The sequence below is a fragment of the Sphaeramia orbicularis genome, chromosome 21, assembly GCF_902148855.1.
Source record: "Sphaeramia orbicularis chromosome 21, fSphaOr1.1, whole genome shotgun sequence".
NCBI lineage: Eukaryota > Metazoa > Chordata > Actinopteri > Kurtiformes > Apogonidae > Sphaeramia > Sphaeramia orbicularis.
In genome coordinates, this window is record NC_043977.1 from 45854185 (window position 1) to 45876826 (window position 22642).

The 22642-nt window shown below is 38.0% G+C and overlaps 1 protein-coding gene across 4 annotated transcripts in view; it reads right to left on the bottom strand.

Annotated features, from left to right (window-relative positions):
* Nucleotides 1–22642, bottom strand: part of arhgef49 (Rho guanine nucleotide exchange factor 49) — a 115735-nt gene that overhangs the window by 66440 nt on the left and 26653 nt on the right. The window contains exon 1 of one of the 4 annotated variants that reach the window (XM_030125697.1): nucleotides 13780–13895. The exons of 1 other annotated variant lie outside the window; for it this stretch is intronic. The gene's annotated coding sequence lies outside the window, so the exon portion shown is untranslated. Of the gene's footprint in view, nucleotides 1–1264; nucleotides 1469–13779; nucleotides 13896–22642 lie in introns of those variants that run through there. 2 more of the 4 variants (XM_030125699.1, XM_030125696.1) reach the window with 2 other exon arrangements.

A 22642-nucleotide genomic window follows, 5' to 3' on the forward strand; every position in this document is an offset into this window, starting at 1 on the left:
TCAGCTACCTAGTCAAATACATCTGTGTTTTAACAATAACACTCACTTTAAGTGATGCATAAACACACTACTTAGCATGCTAGATGACATAACATTAGCTAAGATAACTAAGCGATGCTAACAGGTTGGGTATTATAATAAAGTAACAGTAAATTTTTTGAAACACTTGTGTGACAGAATCCTTTAGTGGTCTTGTTAGTGTAGCATCTAACCACTACGGCAGAACTGTTTGCCAAGGATACAAAATATTTTTTTTAATAAACAGAAGCTGTAAAAGTTTGATTCTGCCGGTAGCTAACAGTCAGTCAATTCAAATCACCCAAAAAACAATACTGACACTTCCTGGAGAGTCCAAATAAAATATAAATACTAGTTAATAACATATTCACAGTAGGAAGGTCTAATCCCGAAATGATTTTATTTTATTTTATTTTTTATTTAATTTATATGTATTTGCTTATTTATTTTATTTTACTTATTTTGAAATATTTATTTTGATATATAGCATTTTAAAGATACTGGCTTCAATCTTCTGTGGTTATTGCAACTTAATTTCCATGCAGAAAAAGGAAGAAAATATGAGGTAAAAGTAAAACTGTGTCACCGTTTCTGTTGTGTATGGTTGGATAGTTATCTAGTTTATTTTTCTTTGTGCCTGCTGTGAAAACATTGTGACTGTGAAGAGTGACCATATTTGAGCTCCAGGAGGTCAAAAAGTGCACAAACAGACCAAACAACTGTTTAAAAGTTGAAGCTGAATTTCTGTTTTTGTGACTGTATATTACTGGGCTATAATTACCTCCCCAGGCTAAGGCTTGCATAAAAAAACACAGTATTAAAAAATCATCAACCACAACAAAATAAAATATTATGGTCGGATACAAATGCAATGTGACAGCACTTAGGTTCAATGAAAGGTCTGCGAGAGCCAAAACAGCCTCATTTCCCTCTTTCTGTTTTTGTGCATCCGTAAAAGTCCTCTCCCCAGGGTGTTTTCCTGTGTCTGTTGACTTTTCTGCAGGAGGTCATAATTACATCAGCAACAGAAACACCTACATCAACAAAACATCAACAGTCTGCTCACCTTTAGATCCATATGCTCACACACACACACACACACACTCAGTCTGACCTCATTCCTACAATCTGTCTCCTGGGAGAACAACACAAAATGATATCAGGTGAAGTGACGTGACGTGTGCAGAGGTGAATTAAGGCACAGAGGTGAAATGCAGTGTAAGATGAATATAAGTTGAAATCCTACCAGCACAGATGAGGAGGTGAAGAAGAGTTCTACATGATTGGAAAGAGATGGAGAAGATAGATAAGACGAGGAGATAGAGGTATCGCTGTCATCCCAGGAGTGCTGTTAATAAACAAAAGGAGGGTAATAAGGCGGGAGAGGATTTGCCGGGCAGCAGATGGCTATACGTGAGTCACTCTCATCACCGGGAATGAAGAGAGACAGGAGAGATAAGAGATGGTGAGGAAGGAGAGAGAGGAAAGGAACCCAGACTGATGACAAAAAGAATACAGAGAAAGAGAAAACTGGTTCGTGGATCCCGTCAAAACAATTCAGTGTCTCCGAAAGCAGCCTGTCAGTCATGAAAAAGAATCAACACTTTCTGCTGTGTTTTATTTAGCCGCTGGGTCACAGGCAGCTGCCCAGGATAAAGAATAACTGAGTCAAAAGGAAAAGCAAAAAAAAAAGAAACCTCAACTGACCTGAGATCTGATTTGTTTATTCTATAAGAAGTATGAGAGTAAAACATATTCTCTTCAGTTATGGAAAAAAATTTGAATAATTTAAAAATAAGGTATTTTAATAAACTTGTTATAATTTCAGCACGTGCACTGTAAGACCGGATAAGTTGGGTTTACTTAAAAAATTTGAGGAAACTGGTTGCCTTTAAAAAATTTAAGTTATGAGTATTGAAAACTTGAGCATATTAAACTTAAATGCTTGATTTGAATGGAACTGCTATTTTAAGTACAACAAACTAAATGCCAAGTTAATTTAACTTAAAATTTGTTGCATTGTCAATTGCTTTGTATAATCATTAGACTTAATATCATCAGTTCATTGTACTCAATTTGAAGTTGATGTAAATTAAAATCTTTTGCAATATGAATTTCTTTGTATAATTTTTCAACTTAATATAATGTAGTGTGGATGGAAGTTAGGCAGTAAGGTAGCTTAATGTAATGTGTCAGTACAGGAAGTGCTTTTAATTTGACAAGGCATAAAGATTTACATTAAACAAGAACATTCACAGATGAACAGGAAAGCCATTGTTCGGTCTATGGTTCTCACTTATGGTGCAGCTCTACAAAAATACAAAAACAAACACAAAAAAGCCAATAAACATTACCATACACACATGAAGTTAAAATTAACACCAACACCACAACCCCGCTGAACCCCTGCACATAAAAATAACACCTTTTCAACAACATGCCCAATACCCACAATGCAACGTGGAGATAAAAAGGTGTGGTCATGACTAAAACTTAATGATTTAAATCCATTCAACTTAAACTTTTTTGTACTTTCGACTACATCTACAAATAAGTAGAATATACTTAACATTTTATAGTAATGTAACAAAATTTAAATCATGTAAGTACATTGTAATTACTGGGCTTACAGTGTGAAAGAACCTAATGTGGAACTGTGCTGGAGAAATTGTGGAAACATTGGAGATTATTTACATATCTTTTGGGACTGCCCAGTAATCCAAGGATTCTGGAAGAGAGTCAAGGAGGAAACAGACAAAACCTTACAAGTGAACTCCCCTTTAGACTTATTGATATTCCTACTGGGAGCTATACCTAAGGAGACATTTAGTTCAGATCAATGACACGTTACGGATACTTTTATTGATCGCTAAGAAAATGATAAATGTCAACTGGAAAGATCCAAAACCACCGACTATAACTGAGTGGGTACAGAGACTGAAAAGGGTCTACACTATGGAGCGAATGACCGCAAGTCTACAATTAAAGATGGACACTTTTGAACAAAGATGGAACTGTATTACTCAGTATTTGGGTGACTGATGAAGGAATGGGAGCTATTATAAGATTGTTATGTCTCTCTTTGGCTGTTATTGTACTGCTGTAATTTTCTTTGGCAAAAACAAATATTTATTTTCCATGTGATTTCCCTTTATGGTATTCCTATTGTATTCCATTTACTTGTGCTTTAATTCTTAGGGTCCTATGTCAGAGAATGTTCTGTTTTGTGAAAAAAAAAAAAAGAAAAACATATTCTGTATGATCAACCTCATGTGGATTGATGTAACCTACTGTACTGGCTTTGGTAATACTTTATAAATAGAGTACAGTCACAGTGAACTGAAATGATTTGGGTGACTTATTGATGTTTTCGACACAGCGGTGCAGTGGATAGCATTCATGCCTCACAGCAAGAAGGTCCTGGGTTCGACTCCAACACCAGTCAATGGGGGTGGGCCTTTCTGTGTGGAGTTTGCATAGAATAGACTGTCTTTATTGTCACTGAACAGATATAACAATTTTTTTTTAAAAAGTGCAATTGCCCTAGGTGCCATAAAAAGAATAAATAACATATATAAAAGAGTATAAAAACTAAAATATAAAAGAAAAACCCTGACAGCATAAATATCTAAAAAAAAAAAAATCAATCAAATCATATACCCTGGACAACATTCAGCATTCCACACAATTAATTAATGTCCAGCAGTGTTCAGTGCAATTATGGCAGTGGGATGAAAACTGTTTTTTAAACGGTTTGTGCATGTTCTCCACGTGTCTGCGTGGGTTCTCTCCAGGTACTCCGGCTTCATCCCACCATCCAAAGACATGCACTGATAGGTTAATCGATTAATCTAAATTGCCCATAGGTGTGAATATGAGAGTGATTGTTTGTCTCTATATGCCAGCCCTGTGATGAACTGGACACATGTCCAGGGTGTACCCCACCTTTGCCCATAAGGTAGCTGGGATAGTCTCCAGTGACCCCCCCTGACCCTAGTGAGGATGAAGCAGGTTCAGAAAATGAATGAATGAATGAATGAATGATTGACTTTTTCTCGCTAAAAAAGATTGTTGCCCCCCCCCCCCCCCCCCCAAAATTTACCAGCATATCATCTAGCACTGACATACTATCATTTACTATGAGAGTGTGGATAAGCATTAATATCCCCTTAAATAAAAAGCCAAGAATAGACAAATCTGTAGGAGAGTTATTCACTTTCATCACCCATTGTTACGCACTAACACAGTGTTTTTCAACCTTGGGGTCGGGACACTATGTGGGGTCACCTGGAATTCAAATGGGGTCGCCTGAAATTTCAAGTAATTGATAAATTGCACTGTGAACTTGCACTTGCACTTGAAGCACTGTGGTTCTGTTTATCTTTCAAATGTTCATCGTGGTCGGTTTCAGATGCTGCAGCTCTTTCATAATTCATAGTTTGAGTTACTGTTTGTTCAGTATTAATTGTCAGCCTTGTAAATCCAAGCTGGACTGACTGTACATATTCTGACCAAGGAAAATAAAATCCTCACTTTGTGCAGTAATCTCAACCTGGCTTTTCTGCCTCCGTCCATAATAATATGCATTATATAGTCTAAATGTCATCTAAAATCAACGTTTATTTGCAACATAGTATAGCAAACTATGACATGATCAAAAACAAATTAATTTTAGCAAAAAAAAAAAAAAGGTCTCTGTTTTGAATGTCTGGGGTCACCAGAAATTTGTGACGTTAAAATGGGGTGACGAGCCAAAAAAGGTTAGGAACCACTGCACTAACACATTATACAGTATTATGTCTGATTGACCATTTTCATATTGTTGATCTATAACCATATCTGTGTATTATCCAATTATTTTTTAATATTTTCTGCTCCAGCATTCTATACTTTGTTACAGGCTTTATTGAAATTAAAGTTCCAAATAAGAAAATGCATTCTTTGTTGAGAACATAAAATAAAGGGAAAAAATTAGGTCATTTTATATAAACTATTAATTCTATGACATGTGCTACTGCTTTATCATGCTGTGTATTATTATTCAGAAACAGAATCACTTACAAGTATATCAGATGTCAGATTAGTGTTATACTGCACTGCTCTATTTCTGAATAGTTTTATTTACATAATATCTGTGTAACTATTGCAGAAGTGACTACAAGCTTTTTTCCAGTGAATTTATGTTTTAAGAAACGTTAGCACACATGTATATTAAGGCAGGAATCATGAAACTAGACACTAGCCTGCAATGTTTAAGTGTCTGCATGTTGTTGGTTTTTTTTCGGGGGGGGGGGGGGGGGGGGGGGGTTCGGTCTTGAACTGTATCTGGTTTTGTGAATGAGATCTGAATTGCTTTATGCAAATGTAATTACTGGTTGTTTGATGCCATGAATCAATAAAACTAAAAAAAAAAAAAAAAATTCTACTCATAAAAAATACATTCTATATGTCATGCTATCACTGGGAAACCGCTCCATGAAATAAACATACAGGAGACTGATGAATTTCAAACAGGCCTCTGAACATTAACACTAACCAAATCATTTCTAAATTCAGCTCTGTGCTCTTGTAGTTGTAGATCAATGCTGCCCCTTGACCTTGCTGAGGGGGTGTCTGCATTTTCCACAAGCCTCTGTTGTCAGCTCATTGTCAGATTTAACAAAAATCCATCAGAGATACATCATGGCCCTGTTATCGACTGACTGGCTCCTACAGACGCCTAGAAGGCTCCGCTGAAGGCATCCTGGATGTCACCGCGTGACTCCCGCCTCTTTTGAAGAGAAGGAGAGATGGAGAGGGAGGAGTGAAATTAAAGTGGGGAGAGGGAAACGGGAAAACCTCTGTACTCTCTCCTCTAGAAGCCAAGGACATGGCAGTAATTGGTTTACACCGAGAGGAGAGGCAGTGAGTAAGCATGGAGGGAAAAGGAGATGGGAAGAGCAGGGGACGGGATAAGGAGGGATGAGAGTGGTGACAGGGCAGAGCTGAAAAGATGTGATGATTGTGGAGTGAGGAGAGAAAATGGGGAGGAAGCCGGGGAGGAGAGAAGGATCAGCCATTGATCAACTGTCGCCTCAGTTTACAGGAGCTCGACTAACAAGCATCAACACTGGAACTCTGTTTGCATATGGAAGAGTGATATTTTACAGCCTGCAGCTGTGTGCATCATCTTTAGGGCCGGGCGTCATTTTGGACGGTAACCCTGCCCGCATTAGGATACCTAAGTGACGACAACAAATATCAGTTTTGCTTGGCTGCTTTCCTTTGTGGCTCTAAATGTCTGGAATTCAGTATGCTATATATGGGACAATATAATAATATAATAATGATGGATTGGATTCCTATAGTGCTTTTCAAGGCACCCAAAGCACTTTACCTTTTTGATCCATCATTCATTCATGTAGTTGACCACCATGTGTAGCCACAGCTGCACATGTAGTTTACCACGCTTCCAATCCACCCCTCCAACCACCACCAAACATTCACACGCATTCATCTGTGTAAGTGACACTGGAAGCAAGGTGGGTGTCTTGCCCAAGGACACAACGGCACATGACTAGCAGGGGTGTCCATGGCTCAGGAGGTAGCGGGTTGGTGGTTCAAATCCCACTCTGTCCTTGTCATGTACCGTTGTGTCCTTGGGCAAGACACTTCACCCACCATGCCTCTACACTGGAAAAAATCTAAATCTTACCAAGTGTACTTTTCTCATTTCCAGTCAAAATATCTCATCACATTTAAAATAAGACATAATCACCTAAAGAGTAACTTTTCAGTGAGATATAAGAACTTATTTTTAGACAAAAGATCTTGAAGATCTTTTTTCAAGAAATCTTACCAAGAAAATTTTCACTTGTTCCATTGGCAGATTTTTTTTGCTTAATTCAAGCAAAAAATATCTGCCAATGGAACATGTCACAACGAGAATAAAGTCGTTATTTAACAAGAATAAAGTTATTTAACAAGAATAAAGTCATTATTTAACGAGAAAAACTCATTATTTAACGAGAATAAAGTCGTACTTTTATGAGATTAAACTCGTAATATTTTGAAGATTCGACAGAGTTTCCGGTTTTACAGCGAAGGCAACAAGTGAAGCAGCAACATTCCCTTCTGTTGGACTCAAAAACTCGGAGTAGAATCCTCACAGTTTGTGCAGAAACACCAAACCCTCTCTGTATAGTTCTCATGTGTTTCCACTGATAGTCCTACAGCTGACCACTTCATCAGTTTCTCTTAAACAAAAGAGGAAATTTGCTACAAATCAGTTCAGTTCTTACAACAAACCCAAATGTGTGCAAACTCTCTTCAGAGTCCTTATACTAATGTGTTGATGGAGGACAGACTCAGTATTTGGCCTTTGTGTCTAACCCCCAAATGAAAGGAGAACTGCACTAAATGTTCTAAGTTCTACATTGATGAGTGGGTACAACTTCACATTATATTATGACTTTACTCTCGAAATATAACGACTTTATTCTCATTAAATAACGACTTTATTCTTGTTAAATAACTACTTTATTCTCATTAAATAACGACTTTATTCTCATAGTGACAAGCGGGTTTTTTTTCTTATGTGGCCCTAATACGTGATCGTACTTTTGTGGGTGTGTGTCTTGTTTGTTCTTTCCCTGTCTTGTTTGTGTGTGTGTTGTCTGGAGCTGGGCGGAGCTGGAGTTCACCATTACCTTTCACTTACATACCTGCACACCATCTTCAATCAAGCCACCTGCCTCCAATCAGCCATTTCCACTCCTCTGTATTTAAGCCCAGTTTACTGCACAACTCATTGCCAGATTGTCAGCTCACCTCAGTGGTAGTACATGAACTCTGGCTCTGTAGTTTTGCTTTGTTACTTTTCTGTTTTTTGTTAATCCTGACTGCGTTCTTTTCTCCCAGTTCCTGCCTTTGCCTACTACCTCCCTGGACTCAATGGCCACCTTCATCCTGGCTCCTGCTCAAGCCCATTTTTTGGAAAAATCATTAAAGATTCTGTCATTTTACAAGTTCTTCTATTGTCCATTTGTCTGCATCGTGGGTCCATCTCTCACCCATTCATGACAGTAATGTAATGTAAAGTAATGGTCAATGTGGCAAAGAGGTGAAAAAAGAATTCAAGCAGGATGGAATGGTTGGAGCTGTATGTCGGGTGTGAGGCTCGAAGCGAAGGTGAAAGGAAAGATATAGAAAACAGTGGTGAGACCAGCTATGATGTATAGTCTGGAAACAGTGGCCCTGTCCAAAAAGCAGGAAGCTGAACTGGAAGTGGCAGAGATGAAAATGCTACGATTCTCATTGGGAGTGACAAAGATGGATAAGAGCAGGCACATGTACATCAGAGGGACAACTAAAGTGAAATTGAAGGACAAGATAAGGGAAGCAAGATTAGGATGGTATGGGCACATGTGTAGACGGGAAGACGAATATATTGGTAACTAGATGAAATTGAAAATACTGGGAAAGAGAAAGCGAGGCCGACCACGGCAAAAATTTACAGAAGGAAGACATGGAGGAAGTGCCGATAACAGCAGAAGACGCAACAGATTGCATGTATTGAAAAAGAAAAATCGGCTGTGGTGACCATTGATGAGAAAAGCTGAAAAGAAAAGAAGACAGATGAAGAGGCACAGGAAGTGCACTTGACTTTTGCTGATTATTGCTTGGTGTCCACACTCACCATCAGAGATGCAGTTCAGCACATAAGAGTCACAGGAGACTCATGCAGGACACTTTAACAACTACTTGGGAGTGTATTGAACTGGACTTAACACTACTGAAACAGAGCTGAATGGAGTTCAGCTGGCATCAGATACAGTGGATGGATGAGCAGTCATCAGAGAGGGAGCCAAAAATAGATCAACATTAGCCACTGATGTCCTGTTCTTATTGGCTAAGTGGTAGTCAAACAGGCAAATACCGGTTGAACATCAGTATTCAGTGCATCCCCTATGATAAATCTTCTAGTTCTGGACTGTCATTTCATCACAACAAACATTCCTACCCTCTTTTCCACTAAATCCTGATTGAAGTTCTGGGCTGATGTCGGTTCCAGTCCCAGGTTCAGTTATCCAGGGTCTAGAATCACAGCAGTATCACATCATCATAACATACAGTATATAATATCACTGTTTTCCCACCAACCTTTGCACCAATTTCAAGCACAGTAAAAACAACAGAAGTGGACTATATCATTTCTGTTGCTCATGGATTTCCAGGTCTACATTGGCATCTCAACTCACCCCAACTGGTTGAGGCAGATGGCTGCCCACACTAAGCTCAGCTCTGTCGGAGGTTTCATCCGTTAAAGGAAGTTTTTCCTTCCCACTGTCACCAATTGCTTGCTCAGTATTTTTTGGGTTTTTCTCTGTATCTAACACTCTAAGGTCTATATTAGATGCCTTAAGATGACTTTTTGTTGTGGTTTGGAACTACATGAATATAACTGGATTGCAATGAATCAAAATATGATTAATACATCGTATTGTTGTCATGTTATGCTGGTTTGTCACTTGTTGGTTGCAATTAGAGCTGCACAATATATCGTTTGAATATATGTGTGCGCAATAGTCACATCGCAGGTCCTGCAGTATAGGAGGCAAATGAACTCTACATGTTTTCAACTAATTTCAAGGGTACCTGACACACTGCATGCAATGATCCACAAATCACAATTGTTCTTAATCAGTTTGGAGTGAGTCGCTGGTAACAATTCTGAAAAATGAGCAATGAACAAGAGAAAATCACCGTAAATGAAGACTTGGTGCCAAAAAGAAAAGCAACGTCATTTATCTGGAATTATTTCGGCTACAAGAAGGAAGATATTGAAACATCTGTTCTGTGTTGATAGTGCCTTGCACCTGTTGCCACAACAAGAGGAAACACAACTAATTAGTCTGACCATTTATATCGGCACCACACAGCTATTATATTCTCCTGAGGATTTTTTCATATCGCAACATATATTGTAGGGTTAAAAAAAATCGCAATGTTAGTTTTTTCCAATATCGTGCAGCCCTAGTTGCAATAATCCTGCTTTCTTAGCTCTAGACCGGTAGGGAGCTTCTCTGAAACCAGTTTTTGCAGATCAAGAACTAGTCCTTTGGCTGTAGAGCACATAAAAAAAAAATACCATCACTTTTGAACTGGATATGTGGAAAAGGAGTATTAAGCACTTAGAGCAGCCAGACAAGTACATTTTGTAAATACTGCATCATAAATTGAATAGACAAAGTCTTATTCTCAACTGAAGAGCAATTTCAGCTTTTAGTGCTTCAGTTTCTGTACACGTTGCAATACAGGCACATTTAAGTTGGCTCAAAACATATTTAAGTTTGACATAAAGCCAAAAGCCACAACTCTCTTGCAGATGGAGGAGACGAGGAGCTGCTTTTCATCATATCAGTTCAAGTGTCACATTACTCATACGTTGACTGTCTGCTGCTCTGAGTTACAGTATCAGCACACAGCAGTCAAATATGACACCCCACAGTGGGTACTACTTTATATGCTGTCCAACACCAAATAAACAATACTCCCACAAGATGCTCTGACAACAGCTGAAATGCTTCTGCTGGCAGATCTAAAACACTACTTTCTAGAAGAATTGGGTAATATGTTTTCTCTTTTTAGGCTAAAATATCCAAAGACCCACTTAATTAGACTTAAAAGCTGTTGAGAAAGCAGCCATGCTGGACTGTATCTTTTTATCAATGGCAGATGGAAATTCCTAATTACTAACCCCAGGAAGCCTTTTGGTCTTCATAACTGGTGGCTACAGAGATGATTAGCCTCGCATAAACCTCTAAGCCCCACGACCAAACCTCTTCCCTCCCACTCCCAGGCATCAATATTGCTATGCAAACCTGCCTGTGTCAACTCAATTTATTTTCCAATTTCCCGCAGGGTGAAAGAGTGACTCTCTCCCTCTGCCTCTCCATCATCTATCACTCACCAACTCTGTTTGCTGCTCTTTTTCTCTCTGTAAGTCATCGTCTCTGATCACCTATTTGTCATTTGTTTTGCCAAAAAGTTTCTGAGCTAGCATGAAGTGTTGACTTCCTCCTCCATATGCTACACACACCAGTAGAAACAGGTCTGTGCGAATTATTTAAGGTCTGAAATAAACTATTAGTCAATTACCTGGCAAAAACTTTGACAGAATACAACTCATCAGCTGTGTTTCCATGTATCTGTCAAAAAAAGCTTTAGTGAACTGGTTTGAAAGGTGGCGCTATAGGCTATGTAATGCATCATTGTAAACAGTATAAGGCGAGGGGCGTTCTGTGGCTGTCTTCAACCTGAAGTGGCTGTGATATCTTCTCATTAGTCCACATGTACCTGTTGCTACAACCAGTCATGTTTTTGTACTTAATGGAAGATGACAGGAGGAACAGCTAACCAGTTATGTGAGTTAAATGTTTGCAACATCAGAGTGTTTTCATCTCTCATTAAATTAATTTTCCAATTTTTCTAAAAAAATTCTCTATGTACAACCTATATTGTTAGAAACACTGAAACTGCAAAACAGCTGATGAACAAAACAGATCATTTACAACCCATGGTATAGCATCAACTTGAGCACATTTTAATGTGAAAAACATGGCACACGTATAAAAAAGGATGGTTAGTCAAATGTTTGAATGTGAAGTGTGAATATATGATGCATATAAGGACATCATGTTTCTTAATCAACGCAATTCACTTTTTATTTCGTTTGTGATGTGTTTTTATCGCACATGGTCAACCTGCTATGAAACTACAACTTATCATCCAGCACTAGTAAATAAAACGGAAACTCAAAAACTCAAAACAAACCTTAACCCTTTAAATCCTAAGCCTGAAATGGTCCATCTGGACTTTTTTTTTCCTATTTTGAATATAAAAAGGTTAGAAAACATGCTGTGAGTGAGTCCTTTTGCCCATTTTCCCAGAGCACTTAGAACTTTCAAAATCTAGCAGTCATTTACAATTAACTGCATGTGATAATGCTGCTAAAATGGCTTCTTCTCCAGCTTCTAGTACAGGCATGAATGAAATTACCATAATGACCCAATGAAACCTATAAAGTGCAACATCTCAGGTTTCAGAAACCGTTAGAATTTTCCAATTGCACAAACAGTGAAAGAGTTACAACCATCCAAACTCCACATGCATAGGGTGTGTCAGCGATGATACATCAGGTTTTAAAGAGTTAAAGCACTACAGTAGATATGAACATGATTGTATACTTAAGATGTGTGTCGGAGACTGAGCCATTTGATGACTTTGGCTGATGATAACCTTGGTGGACTACTCCATGATGAATATCCACAATATTGTCACATCGATGAAGAAGTTTCAGGTCTGATTTTCCATAAAAAATCCTCACACTCAGATTCTTAAATACTTTTTTTTTTCCTTCTGTGTGTGACACTAGCCTCCACATAGACTCTAACATAAACCTCTTGTCAGCACATAAGCGTGCATACATCTTACATAGAACCTGATACTTGTAACTGCGGCTGTAGTCAGGCCATCCTTTACTATAAACTACGTCTCACTGTCATGTCCTCTCTGTTCTTTGATTTCTGTCCACAGTTTTTTGCTGCTGACCTTGTTTTGACAAGTCAGCTAGCAATATGCACAATATAATTTACTAACATATATGTCGCGTAAAGACGTCGACTAGTGAGAAATGACCCACTGAAGGTGTTGTTTGACATGCAATTAATAGCTTTACCATTCCCTATGTCATATATTCATACCACAAGGCCGTTTACTCTATATATAAGCTATCAGATATCAGTTATATTCAGTGGGTCTGAGATCTGACAACCACACACATGCACAAACACAAGGGGCCGGCCGGCTGCAGTGGAATACACTATCGACCAAGCAGGAATATATCAGCCACAACAATTAATCTTGTGGGAGGCGGAGAGTGAGAGTGTGTGTGTGGATGTTTCAGTGTGAGTCTGAGTGAGAAATGGGGCTAGACTACAGGATGATATTGAAGATATCTTTCAAGACGACCACCCCGTGAAACACACTCCCACAGAGGAAGACAAACCCATCACATACACAAGGACACACATCGTTTTAAAGGGGTCAGCCAGGCATAAGAAGGTGCTCCTCACGTTCCCTCTGACTACGGATCATGTAACATCTGACAGATCTGATGAATTTGACGGATACTTTCATTCTAATTTTCTGCAGCGGAGACTTTTTACCTTTTGAGTTGTGAGCGCATACTCTCTAGCGGGCTTGTAAATCCTCCACATGAAGATATGAATAAGCAAACAGAAGGTTGTAAAAAGACAGCAGCAGCGCCAAAAGAGCCTTAAAGAGCTATCTATATCCATGCAAAGCATCACATTACACCTACTGTCATCCCCCGACTTTCCTCCATACAAGGCTACATCAATTATTGAGCAAACCCTGCTTTGTCAACACACCTCCTCCAACTGATGCAAATAAAAAGTCAGCTGTTTTTTTCCCCATTCATAAAAGACAAGATCTATTTATGGAGAGGGTTTGCCCAAAGCTGGAACAATGCAGTAGGTGAGTATAACAATTTAACAAAGCGGTAATAAAAAAAAAAAAAAAAGAAAAAAGAAGAGAATCCATGCAGTCCTGTCACTTACAAAGCAGAGCACATGCTTCTTCTCCAGTTTTTCAACCACTAACAACTGCGCCCATTCCACTCCACTAGAAGCTGCTGATGCTACACTCGGTACCGGAGCAAGAATGGAAGCCAAACATTTCAGGGTAATATTTGCTCACCTTCGTTCAGAGCAAGTGTGTACTTGTTGGTCGGTGTATGTTCAGAGCTCAGCAGCACAGCAGGCAGCCTCTCCTCTCTGTCTCGCTCCCACTGTGAGCTGGAGTAGAGTGTGTGTGAGGGACATTATGTGTGTGTGTGTGAGTGAGAGAGAGAGAGAAAGAGAGAGAGCGAGAGAGAGAGACAGAGAGCGTCAACCCCTCTCACTGGCTATTGTTACAGGGAAGCGATCCAAACTGAGCATGCCCGACATGAACAGCCCTTGTGGTGGTTGGCATGGAAACCAGGAAGCGGCTGTCGTGCTCAAGTTGTGAGGCGCTTTCTGTTCCAGCCCTCCCGCATACAAACAGTGTAAAGTACAGGCAGGTGCTGCCGCTGCTGCTGTTGTATGACCCTGGCTGTGTTTTGACACTTGACTTAATCCTGTATTCTCTCTCATTTCATTCTCTTTAGTCAGTACAAAGTAACAGCTGATGACCTGAATCACACAAAAAAGATCACACACTGTCCTGGATAAAAAAAAGTGATAATCAGACATCCTGACAGTTCTCACCAAACACCTGCGAGTCAATCTTAAAAAAGATTTAAATATGACAAAAAACGAGCGTGACCTTAAAGTTTATTTATTTATTTATTTATTTTTAAATCTCAAAGTAAGTTAAAGTTAAGGTCATAAGGTTTAGAAGCTCTCACAGGACTATAATATATAAAATATAAATATGGTCAATATAAAATATGAGCCTTCAGTTTATATGGTTGTTATAATAATGTCCATAGGGATGAACAGCAGGGTTTACATTAGAGGTACAGTATGGCCCAATGAGGGGGCTATACTATGAAGATCAGCTGGTATCTGGGTGGGAAATCCAGGCGATCTGAGATCTGATTATGGACATGAGACCATAGACCGGTGTTTTTTAACCTTAGGGTCACCTGGAATTCAAATTGGGTCATCTGAAACTTCTAGCAATTGATTAAAAAATAATAATAATAATAATAATAATAATAGTAAAAATATATGGTGAGTTGAGAGAGACAATCCCAAAACATAATAAACATGACAAACTCTGAAGCTAAAACTGAAGCACTGTGGTACTGTTTATCTGTCAAATGTTCATTGTGGTTGGTTTAAGATGCTGCAGCTCTTTCATAATTCATAGTTTGAGTTACTGTTTGTTCAGTATTAATTGTCAGCCTAGTAAATCCAAGCTGGGCTGACTGTACATATCCTGACCAAGGAAAATATAATTCTCACTTTGTGCAGTAATCTACACCTGGCTTTTCTGCCTCCATCCATAATAATATACATTATATAGACTAAATGTAATCTAAAATTAACGCTTATTTGCCAGATAGTATTATTACATGATCAAAAACAAATTAATTTTAGCAAAAAAAATTTGTCTGGGGTAACCAGAAATTTGTGATGTTAAAATGGGGTCACGAGCCAAAAAAGGTTGGGAACCACTGCCATAGACTGTATAATGATGGACACAGTGACAGCTCCTCACATGTCAAGTCAAACCATTTCCCCCTGGTGGCTGGGTGCAGTATAAACCCAGCACAAACTGGAAGGTTGGTAAGTTGATCGAAATTGTCTTCGATGATGGTTTCACTAGTTTGTAAATATGTGCACATTGTCATACACTGTGAGTATGATCAATGCAGAAAAGTGTTACAGATATTAAAGCAGCATATGACTTCCATCACAAATTTTTCTTCCAATTTGTAAAACCCGAGTGATATCGTAATTATCACTAATTCATTAGTCTTTCCGTGGTTACACACCTAAATCACCTCCCTCACTGTGAACAACTTCAAAGATGACTCCATCACAAACAGTCCAAACCGATACGTCACTTGGGTCTTTTCGGAAATTTTGTCACGAAGTGCATTGTGGGAATGGGAATTCCATGCAGCCGCAGCAGCAATAGACATATGGAGACAATCAATTAACCCGTGTCTGCTACAGGTCAGAAGAAATGGAAGGAATCACTGAAAGTCAACTGTCATCTTATAATATGGTGAAAAACATACTTAGACATCAGTTTCATAGCATTTTCGGAATATGTCATTGTGTATTTATGTGTTTTATTTTGACATTTTTATTTAATTCATATTTATATTTATTATTTGTGTTTTCTTTTTATATTTTAATTAATATTTATGTTAATTCTTTATTATTTATGTGTTTTTCTAAATTTATTTCATTGCTTAAAAAATGGCCACCAAAGGTTATGCACATAAAAAAAAAAAACATAACTGAAAGTATTGGTATCAAATATATATGTCAAAAAAATTATCAGTACTGTATCGAATCATAAAAGTGTGGTATGGCCCAGCACTACTATTTATCTTTATAGGACTAATCACACGGCAACTATTATAATTAGTAATTATTTTAGTTTTATTACTTCCTAAAACAAAAAATGCTGAATCAGACAAGCATGAGCTTCTTTTTCAAACAATTATGAATGCTGTTACATATTAATTCTGTTATAATTACTACAAGATTAGCTGCGTCCCTGTATGGCTGGCCTTCACCTACATTAAAGATAAGAGTGTTATTGACTGTGAAGCGCTATTATGCATCATAACTCCCAGTGTTCAGTCTGTCAGCTTCTCATTAGAGGAGAACAGAAAATCACTGACACCAATCAGCATCACTACTACACCTCTCATTAATTATAAAAATGCATGCATCAATTTATTTCAACATATCGTCATACAGCTATTGTCTTTACAAGATGCATGTCAAGTTTATAGTATTTATCTCAATAGAAACACATTTTCCTTTTTGATATGCACATCCACTTACACAGCAGGATGCACAGGATTTAATCAGACTGTGTGCTTTGATGCAGAAAGATATGTAAAAAAAAAAAAAAAAAAAAAGAAAGAAAGAAAGAAAGAAAGAAAGAAAGAAAGAAAAAAAGAAAAGAAACTGAAACTGACGTGTAAATGCCCCACAGAACAATGCCAGTCCTCTGGATCAAATTGTTCAGCTTTTGTTGTGACAATGTACTACTGCATGTAAGTATGTTACAAATAACGCAATATTACAAAGCATCCCTTTAACCCTGTAAAGCCTGAACCATTAAATCATTGACAGCAAATTCCAGTTCTTTGAAACATGAGCCTTTATTGTTTTTTTCTGAACCAAAAACATTTTTTTTAAATATGAATTTCCATGTATGAGCTTCCATTTTGTATCATATTTGATACATTGGGTCTCAACGCTCAACTATTATTTTTGAACAAACACAAACATAATATAACACAAACATGTCTAACAAATTGATAATTCCTTTCAAAATTGACAAAGTTCTGCCTCCTTCCTCATAAATGACAATCTTGTAGTGTCACTGGAAAGGCCTCTGGTGAATGAATTCCTCCCCCTGGTGGATTATCTGTGTATTGCATGTATTTAATTGTATACATCAGGTTGATCAAGAAAAAAATATCACACTGATCACGTAGAGGGCTTCAACACTCATGTTTTAAACATGATTCGTTTGGCGTATGCAAAATACAATCAGAAAAGGCCTCAGCTGGACCAGGTGTTGTCAAACTCATTTTCTTTCACGGGCCACATTCAGCCCAATTTGATCTGAAGCGGGCCAAACCAGTAAAATCTATATCATAATACTGGAAGGTCTCAGAGCGTCTCTGTGTGTGTGTGTGTGTGTGTGTGTGTGTGTGTGTGTGTGTGTGTGTGTGTGCGTGTGTGTGTGCGTGTGTGTGTGTGTGTGCGCGCAGTTCTGAGACGTTTTAACTGGCCAATTTGGTGCCTACAGATAAGGAATAGTCCCATCTCCACATTAAATATCTCGGCAAGTTGATAGGACCAATGTTTTGGGAGATATTATTCATTTTGGAATACAATAGCCTTACAATCACGTTACTCATTTGACGCGAAGCACAGTACCACGCTGCATGACGGGAAATAAAACAGGAACAATGCATTTACAAACTTCAGTTCCTAGACATCAGTATTAATATGACCCATGGTTCCCCAGTAATGACATAATAGCCTATAAATAATGACAACTCCAAATTTTTCTCTTTGTTTTTGTTATGACCTGAGGTCGTATATATGTGTTTGTAATTTGTCCTGTTATCCCACCCTGGCCTGTAGAGGGCCAGTGGTGTATTTTTCTCTATATGTATGTGTTGAAGTCCAGGTGGCTTTATTGGATTGGTGGGACGCGTATCCTGTGGGTTGGCCAGCCTGGAGCGCACAGACCGCTAATTGGTGGAGGAAGACGGAGCCCACCTTTAAAACCGCCTGTGGACAACCCAGCCCCGCTCCTCGTCCTCATCCTGCTCCCAACTAACGCCGCCAGTTCATTGTATTAGAGAGAGAGATTTTCGACATTTTTTAATTCAGTATTTATGCACATTGTAAATAGTTTATGGACACCGCAGCACTTGTTTAGGGTGAGAAGTGAATTTTATTTTCATCACGTTTTCTCCTGTTTTTGAGTTAGGAGGCCAGGTTAGTCCTGTGTATTTTTGTTCTTTTATTTTTATTAGGAAAGTACAGAGTGATTGAGTTGGTTTTGTTTGTTATTTTTATCACTGCTCACCCTACATTAAATAAACTGCTGCTCGGATTTAATTTAACCTTATCTGTCCCGGTCTTCCTTGGGAGTGGGAATCGAGTGGGGAGTCATTTTATGTTATGCCTTATTTTACCCCTAGACTAGGGCGTAACAGTTTTAATCCAAAAACAATAACATTAAATTATGAAAATATTTACATTTACAAACAATCCAAACAGTAAAGATGTGAATAACCTGAATAAACTGAAATTTCCAGCGAAAAAGAAGTGCAATTTTAACAATATTATGCCTCAATTTATAATTTATATATGTGCATTATGGATCTGATCTACAAAGGCACAAAACCTTTAGTAACTGTGATTATATTGTTAAAATTGCACTTAATTTTCTTTAGACAATTCAGGTATCTTTTTGTTCAGGTAATTCATATTTCATTGTTAAAGGACAGTTTGTTAATATAGGTATTTTCATAATGTTACTTTGTTGCACTAAAATGGAGAAAGTTTGGAGGTGTCATTATTTATAGGCATCATGTAATTTATTTTTTCCACATTAAACCAATAGGAAAATTTGGAGTCATTATTTTTAGGTTATTATGGTATAATTTAACTTTAGATCATATTGATCTGAAAGTGGAACCTGAACTAAAATGAGTTCAACACCCTTGACTGTTAACATCTTCAGTGTCATTTTTGCACTCTGCAGATTCATTTTGCAGGCTGGATTAGAACGTTTGGTGGGCCAGATTTGGCCAAGGGGCCGCATGTTTGACACCCCTGAGCTGGCTGGATCTTGGGTTTTTACATAGCACAAGGGATTATAAACAAGCTTATAGAAGAAAAGGCACTACACAAGAAGGAAAACACTAAAAAAGGATGTTATATGTGCCACATATTCTTCACCTCAAGCAGCAGTTTTGGGGTTTTTTGTGCTAAAATAACACCACAGCTCATTTCTTCTTCTATTTCCTGCATCCAGACAGTTTTAAAACATCGGATAAAGAGACAGTGACAGACAAAGAGGAGAGGGAGAGGAGGTATTTATGAAGCCATTAACAGCCTTCACTGCAGACTGCCTTCCACTGGGTGCATGTTTATTTGAGCACCTGCACTTTCCCTCTATTCAAGGCTATGGAAGCACATGTCCAAGGCTTTCACAGTGTCGTTTCAATATTTAGCATCATCATCACACCTCAAACAATCAATACAAAGGCTGCAGGAAAAATGAAGTGGGTCTGAGGGTAAGTACAGTGAGGGATATTAATATACAGTGAGTAAACACTGCCAAAGCGCCCATGTTGAAACCCATTTTGACACTAATTTATACCATATGACCAGGTCGTGTATCTGTAATAACTGTCCAAAGGGGCAGGTGCTATGAAGCTTATAAACAGTCAGGTCCCTGTATGCATCAAAGACGAGATAACAACGCATTTGTTCTGACATCAGGTACGGCTGTACAGTAGTAGTTTTGCACATATAGACAAAACCACTCATTTCCACAGTGGAAGGGTATTCAGTGGGTGACCAAACCACAGAGGATTCACAGAAAAAACATTTCTATACCATCAAATTTCACCAACAAAGGAAATACAAATCAGTGTGACTGTGTTTTATTGTGCTACCTCAACCCAGCTGACCCAGTTTACGTCTCGGTGAGGCGATGCTGATGCTGCTGACCTGAAATTAACTGAAGTCAATGAGCCCATGGATGGTCAGAACCGAGAGTCACACAAAAGTCACACACTCACAAAAACTATTGACCATTAAAGTACTACATGTGAAATCAAATGCGTCAACTAGCCTTGCATCATAAAGTGTCCATGTTGGGTTTTTTTTCCATTAACAGTAAGTTACTATCAGTGCCAGACCTTTTCCTTTGGTTTAGCAACTGTGGGCATCAGAAACTGTATCAACTGATCCTTCAGTTCAAGTGAATGTTTGCATGAAACTTCAATAAATTCCATAAATGTGACAATGATGATACTGTGTTAGAATAAACAAACATGTGGTCACAGCGACTAACATGTTTGGCCTCTACAATCTTTTCAGTTCATTCTTTTACATGAACGACAAAATATAAACAAAACCAATGAATAACGAGGCTTGCGCTGTCCTGGGCCAACAGCAACGGTATATCCCCAAAATCCCCCCAAGAATCCAGTGACTCTGTCTTTTGTTTCAACGTGTATCACAGAATTTTTCTATCACTCTCCTAAATAATAAAGCAAATAAACAACACAATGTACAAAGATACCAACTTAATTTTAGATGATCAATATGAACCAAGTTTGAGCTTGATTAGCCTACTATATCAATTAATAATGTCTAAAAAAAACGGATTTGTCAACAGAAGCGCCCCCATTTGGACAAGTGATTATATTCATAGAACACCCAAAATCAATAGGGTTCTTCCCCTAGGGGTCACCTATGTTGGTGCTAAAGGGGGATAGTTATCATGTTCACACGAAGGATGTCCAGCCTGAATAATGTCAGAAAAATATTTGCTTAATAATGTCAGAAAAGCTATTAGATATTTGCTGGACAATCAATATTATCCAAGTTTGAGCTTGATTGGCCTACTACTTCCTTAATAATGTAAAAAAAAACAAAAAAAAAACAGATTTTTCAGCAGAAGCTCCCCTAACCATTTGGAAAAAACACTCTACCTGGTGTCAAAATATGACATCATGTAAACTCAAGGTAGTGGCATCAATCAATCAATCAAATTTTATTTACATAGCGCCAAATCATAACAAAAGTTATCTCATGACAATACATATAGAGCCAGTCAGAACCAGACTCTCAAGCCAATTTACAGAAACCCAACAGAATTTTTCAGGTGAAAACACTTGTGCATCCGCTGTTATTATTATTATTATTAATCTTAGAATTAAATCATGAAGAAAGATAACTGTTAGACAATCAATATGAACTCAATTTGAGCTACATCGACCTGATAGTGGCAGAATAATGGACAGAGAACCAATTTTTCCCCACAAACCTCCACCCAGTGAATGAAAATGACACCATATGAACTCTGGATGGTAGCCAGAAAATGGACATTTGTAAGACGATCAATGTGAAGCAAATTTTATCTCAATTGGCCTATTATTGCTTATGTCCAAAAAACAGATTTTCAACTAAAGCACCCCCATTTAGATGACTTATAATACTCATAAAGAAGCTGAAATCCATAGGGTTCTTCCACTAGGGGTCCCCTATGTTGGTTATCAAGGGAGAAGAGATCCAACCAAATCTGTCCTAGTTACTGCGTTCAGACCAACGATATCCGGCGGCGGCGGTGTAAAACCTTTATATCCCCAAATCTCAATTTCGGGATATAAATAGATCCATTGTGCTTCTACAAAGCCACAGTAGAAAACAAACATGTCCAAGGTACTCGTTGGCCACAACTCTGGGGAAAAAGGCCAGTGTTTTAAAGAACTTGGCTCAAGAACACTGCTTTCACTTCCTCCAGACCTTAAGCCCTAATATTTACTAACCTGACAATTAAATATTCTGATAGGGCAAGTCTAATGGTGTTTATCTTACCTACAAATTATCACAAAATTAGGAAATTTATTATCATTCAAATTCAGACTAATTACTTTCATCTTACTTAAGCAAATCTTAGGTTGTATATCTATAATTTATATCTTTTTGCATATCCTCCCATGTGACTCTAATGATTTTTTTACCCATATGAGTATTTTCTTGCACTAAGTTCAGTGGGATTCTAATTCATTATTATTTAACAGGATTTTGACAAGGATTAAATGCACTGGGTCTGGGCAGATCTCCTTGAAGTTACAAAATCCAGCATTAAATTACGAAAACTTAAAAGAAACAGTTTTAACAAATTAGAGGAGATGTCAAATGTGGTCCTTTGGTTTTGCTGGTTTCATTTTGTACAAAATTTTCACATAGCACTTTTAACCCCGTCACACTCGACTGATGTAGCTCCAGCTGTTTCCCTGGTTTAGAAAGAAGTCAGTTTCTTTTTATCTTTACAATGGATTTTTAAAACGCCCATTACAACAATCAAAAGGTTGAGCTCTTTGTAAGACTTTTAAAGACCTGCAGAGAACCTGTCAGCCACATTTCCAAACTAGATGCTGGTTTATGGAAGCAGTAAAATAAATTAAAATGTCTTCCTGAATCTTGCAATGACATTTTTTTTCACTTGTTTGAGGTGTTTGGGGGGTTATTTGTTGTTGTTTTTTGCCTTTTTTGGCAGAAGGCTAAATTCACAAAGAAGAAATGAAAAAGACATCATAGCCATGTCCAAGAGGCTTGTC